Raw genomic sequence first — 5,549 nt, 5'->3', positions numbered from 1 at the left:
TTCTTATGCTTGGATGTGTGCTGACTCACTCGCTGAAGAAGACGCCACTTCTACCATTGCTAACAATAGACGTGGAGGCATGTATTCTTTCCTTCAGCATTCCTTGTCAGCAGTAGGCTTTCTCCAGTTCTTTTCTCTCATCTATAAACTTAAACCTTAATTAAAAAAAAAAAAGTCCCTTACTATCATTTTCAAAGACTTCTAATTTTCTAATTGCAGGTTAAGTCAGAGTTTTTGATACTAATAAAGATCCTTTCTTTCTTTATTCCTTCGTTCGTCCGTTCATTTCTTCCTTCCGTTCCTTCTTCCTTCCTTCCTTTCTATAGTGAAAGCATATGTATTTAAAATTAGCCAGCTGGGCTCAGTTTAGATGATCCCCGTCTTCTCAGTAACATCCAGAGCATTATAGTCAGGACTCTGCCAAACACGGGCTTCCTTCTCTCTCTCAGGCCTTATTAGGGTGTGGACTTTGGCCACATCAGTGTCATAGAGTTTCTTCACAGCCTGCTTACACTGGTGCTTGTTGGCCTTGACATCCACGGTGAACACAGCGTGATGTCATCATCTGTCTTCTTCTCGGCTGGCCTAGTGGTCAGGGGGAGTTTGATGACAGCGTAGTCCTCAAGCTTGTTTCTACTGGTCTCTCTCTAGAGGACATTTGTGCTGCCTCCAGAGCCTTGGGGTCTTGGGACTATGGAAGGTGGGTGACATGTGGATCTTCTTTGGTGGCTGGGTGACATGTGGATCTTCTTTGGTGGCTGTGGACACCCCCCAGCACCACCTTCTTGGCTTTCAAGGCCTTCAGTTTGACTGCAGCTTTGGGAGGGGCAGGAAGCAGTTTCTTCACCTTCAGCGACATCTTGACCCATCATTTCATTTTGAATTTGACTAAAATATAAAAAAGTATTCAAATTTTTATATTGTATAAAATATATACTATATATTTACTGTATTATATATTTGAAGTATACATAATATATATAATTGAACTAAAACTACTTTATTACAACACTCATTCAGTGTGTCTCTGTGTGCATCTGTGCTGTGGGGGGGTCAGAGGAGAACCCATGGGAACTAGGTGAGATTCTGCTTCCACCATGTGGGGCCAGGAACAGACTCGCGCTGACAGGTTTGGTGGCAAGCACCTTTACCAGATGAGCAGTCTTGCTAGTCCTAGAACTGAATATTTTTTAAAAACTTCTTTTAAATTTATTTTATTTTATCTGTGCATGCATATATACCGTGTGTATGTGTGTGTGTGTGTGTGTGTGTGGCTTGAGTGCCTGGTGTCAAGGAGGTTGGAAGCAGGGCTTCAGATCTCTTAGACCTGAAGTTAAAGATGGTTGTGAGACATCACGTAGGTTCTAGAAGCCAAACTCAAACTCAGGTCCTTTTCAAGATCACTAAGTGCCGTTAACTGCTAAGCCATCTAAGCCATCTCTCCAGTTCCTGGAATTGAAATTTTTTTTTTTTTTTTTTTGAAACTGGGCCTCTCTATTATATAGCTCGGTCAGTCTGTCCTGGAACTTGCTATGTGGACCAGTCTGGTCTCAAATTCACAGACATCCACCTGTCTCTGCCTCCCAAGGGCTGGGATTAAAGGCCCAGGGGTCACCCAGTTCCTAGAACTGAATTTTTGACTGTGTTTACAGAGCTATAAGATGAGGTTCTAGCCATGGTTTCATTTTTCAATTTGACTGAGACACAAAAAAGCATTTTGATGCACATAATCTTGAGTTATCAGATTCACATTGGAACAAAATATTTTAAAATTAAATTTAAATTAGTTCCACAATAATTGGAAAGTCACTATTATGATTTTAATATAGTTGATCTAAAAATTACAATATATTTTTATGCTTAAATTTTTGTTTTAGACTTTATTTTATGCATCTATTTGTTTGCTTGATATATATCTGTATGCCACATGCGTGCAGTGCCTGTGGAGACCCGAAGAGGATGTCAGGTCCCCTGGGACTGTACTTACAGTTGTGAGCCACCATGTAGGTGTAGGAATTGAATCCAGGACCTCTGGAAGAGCAGTCAGTGTTGTTAATCTGCAAGCTATCTCTCCAGCCCCTCTTGTCTTGTTTCGATAATTCTACACGAAATCAACTACAAATGAAACAGAAGCATTCACAAGTCAGAGACAGTCTACCCAGAAGGGGTATGCGTGTGTGCATGTGCATGCATGTGTGTGTGTGTGTGTGTGCACTTGCATTTGTAGGGCCTGAGTCTGTGGCCTTGAGCTCACAGAGCTTTGCCTGACTCTCCTCCCAGTGCTGAGTTTAAACTGTGTTACACCGTGCCTAGCTAGAAAGGTTTTATTTTTTAAATGAGATTATTACGGCAAAATTTACAGATTAAAAAAAAAGTGAAGCTCTCTACAGGCGTAGTAGTTCAAATGAATCAGCGCTTTGGTGGAGAGCAAGCACAGGTCATAGGAAAGTCTGGAGTTTCCGCCAGAAGTTCGGCCAGATAGTCAAGCATCCCACACGTTCCACAGATCCAGGAGGCCTTGCTGCTATAACTATATGTATCAAAACCTTTTAAAGAGATTAAAGATTCCTTTGTGAAATGTTCCCTTGGGACGCCAAAGTCACATAAAACTCAGGCAACCCTCCTTTTTCTTTCACGCTTTGTGTGTATGTGGGGGAGAGGCTGCGGGGCGCGGGGCCGGGGGGGGGGGCATTCACAGTGATCCACTTGCGGGCATTCACAGTGATCCACTTGCCCTACCTCCTGCGTGCTAGGACTAAAGCTCTGCGCCCATTCTCTGCCCCCGCCCCCCCCCCCGCACGTTTAGCTTGGTCTTCCACACATTCCTCAGCCATCACTCTTGTTTTGTTCTTAGCATTCGCTGTTGTCTTCCTCCCAGATTCAATAGACTGGCCGTCTGTCAAAAGACCTATTTGTGATTCACGTGTGTCGTACTTTTCCTGGGCCTTCTGTCAGGGAAGCTTTAAAGGATCCTAAATAGGGACCAAACTCTTCTCTAGCTGGCCATTTGGGTTGGCTTTGCTCCTACTGGTGGTCGCTGCATAGTGAGGGAAGTGAAATTCGAGGTACCCTGTCACCGTTCCACAGGGCTCGTGTTTGCCTGTTAGAGGCAAGGTGGCTGCTGTGTTCTCAGGACTAAACAGAAGGAGAGCTTTCATTCTTGCTCAGGTAATTTGTGTTCTTTCTCAGAAGCATGTTCTGGGTGTTGGAGTGTGTAATTACAATGGCATGGTGGTTTGAATGTAGTCGACCCCCATAGTCTTGTAGGGAGTGGCACTATTGGGAGGTGTGGCTTTGTTGGGGTGGTATGGCCTTGTTGGAGGAAGAGTGTCACCGAGGAGGCAGGCTTTGAGGTTTCCTATGCTCAGGATACTGCCCACTGTCTCAGTCAACTTCCTGTTACCTGCCAGAGATGTAGGCCTCTTTACTCCTCCAGCACCATATCTGCCTGTGCATTGCCATGCTCTCCGCCATAACATTAATGGGCTGAACCTCTGAAACTATAAGCAAATCACCCAAATTGAATGTTTTCTCTGCAAGAGTTGCCATGGTTATGGTGTCTCTCCCCAGAAATAAAAACCCTAAGAAAACTGGCACATATAGATATGATACAGGCTTAGAGCCAAGGAAACAGAACATCATCACTTTACCATATTAAGGGTTTACCGTGACTTTTTATATCTAAAGTGGTTTTTTGTTGTTGGAGTGGTGGTGTTTGTTTTAACTGTTTGATTTTAAGCAAAAGACTGTAATTTTGTGGTTTCTCACGAACTATTCACATCTTATCCCCTCTCAATTCAGGATCTGAGAAAGTATGATTAAGACCTATTTTATTGATGCAAGAAAAGTCTATTTACAGTTACTAGGTTCATGTCTGTTCTGTTCTCTTCCCTGGGAAGAGAACTCAGAGCAGCAGGTTTGAAGGAGGAGGGTTCAGAAATGGAGGGCCAAGGTAGAGGCAGCTCTATACTGAACTGGTCAACTGTAGCTTAGACTAGCTAAGCTGATAGAAAATTCACGGTTTGAAAGAAAGGGTACTGTGACCATGGAAGGCATGGAACAGAAGTACCTCAGACCAGCAGCCATGCCAGGAGTCTTCCCCTGTCAGGAGATAATCAGAAGAGCAGACATTTCATTCTGTTTGAATATCATTTGCAGTAGTTTAGATATTTGGGAGGCTAAGGAGGAGAGAAGACAAGAAAGTCAGATGGTTGAGGTAAAACGGCAACCTTATTGGGAGTGCACTGGAGTGTTTCTCCAGGAGAAATGGTACCATCTGTTCTGGAACTGAGGATCTATCTAGTCCTGGGACCATCTGCTGGCTTCCTGTTGCTGCAGACCTCCTTCCCCGGGCAGCACCGCTCTCTGTATACCTAAGGTTTACATCTAATACCTCAGCACTAAGGGTCAACTCCCTTTCCACGTTTGTTTGCATCTTCCTTATCTAAATTCCAAAGTTCGGAGAATGGGACTCACTGCACCTGAGAAGGTGCCACATCTGGACCGCAAATGACTCTCATAGCATAGCTTGTTAGGAGTGGGAGACGAGAGGGAGGAAGATATCCTACATCAAGCAGACGAGCTAGGGAGTTCCATGGTTTTCTATTAGAGAACGTCCATTTGTGTGTGTGTGTGTGTGTGTGTCTGTGTTTGTGTGCGCGAGTGTATGTGAGTCTCTCTATGTGTCTTTCTCTCTGTGTCTCTGTGTTTGTGTGTGCTTATAAGTATGTGTGCATGTATCTGTGTCTTTGTGTGTGTCTCTTTCTCTGTGTCTCCATGTTTCTGTGTGTGTCTCTCTGTGTGTTCATGTGTCTCTGTGTATACATGTTTATATATGTGCATGTATCTGTGTCTGTGTCAAAGGACATTGTTGGGTATCTGTCCTCACCTTCCACTCTGAGGCAGGTCTTTGTTGTTTATATGCCTGATCTACCTGTGAACTTCTGGGGAACCCTGTCTCTGCCTCCCATCTTGCTTGAACAGCACTGGGGATAGAGACATGTGTTGCTCTGATGACTTTTACATGGGTTCTGGAGATTCAGACTCATAGCTTCATGATTACAGGGCAAGGTGGGAGGGCAAGCTCTTACCTACCAGAGAATTTCTCCAGGTGAATATTTCTGAAATATATTTATGGTGGTTTCTCTGTGTAGTACTCACTTTGTAGATCAGGCTGGCCTTGACATCAGAAATCTGCCTGCCTCTGCTTGCCAAGTGCTGAGATTAAATGTGTGCACCATTATGCCCAGTAAACTTTCTTAAGACGGGTTTTAACTGTCTATCTCTGGCAACATAGCTCAGGCTGGATTCAAACCTATGGAAATCCCTTCTGTTTCAACCTCCCAAGTCCTGGTATTTATTACACATAAAAACCACCACACTCAGCAGAAACTTAACTGATTAGATGTTTAGGGAAAGAAAAAAAATCTCATAATATCACCATCATATTTGGGTAAGAGCAATACTTGAAGATTTACCAGAGTTTACTTTACAATTTAGAAATGAAAACTGTTTATTGATACTGATTTTATAAATGTATAACAAATTAT

At 43.3% G+C, this 5,549-nt stretch overlaps 1 pseudogene; it reads right to left on the bottom strand.

The window, feature by feature from the left end:
* Positions 1-366: 366 nt before the first annotated feature.
* Positions 367-859, bottom strand: LOC130887201 (60S ribosomal protein L23a-like; annotated as a pseudogene).
* Between the last annotated feature and the right edge of the window lie 4,690 nt (positions 860-5,549).

Source organism: Chionomys nivalis, chromosome 15 (genome assembly GCF_950005125.1).
Source record: "Chionomys nivalis chromosome 15, mChiNiv1.1, whole genome shotgun sequence".
NCBI classification, from domain to species: domain Eukaryota; kingdom Metazoa; phylum Chordata; class Mammalia; order Rodentia; family Cricetidae; genus Chionomys; species Chionomys nivalis.
This window is presented reverse-complemented; position numbering and strand designations above follow the sequence as displayed.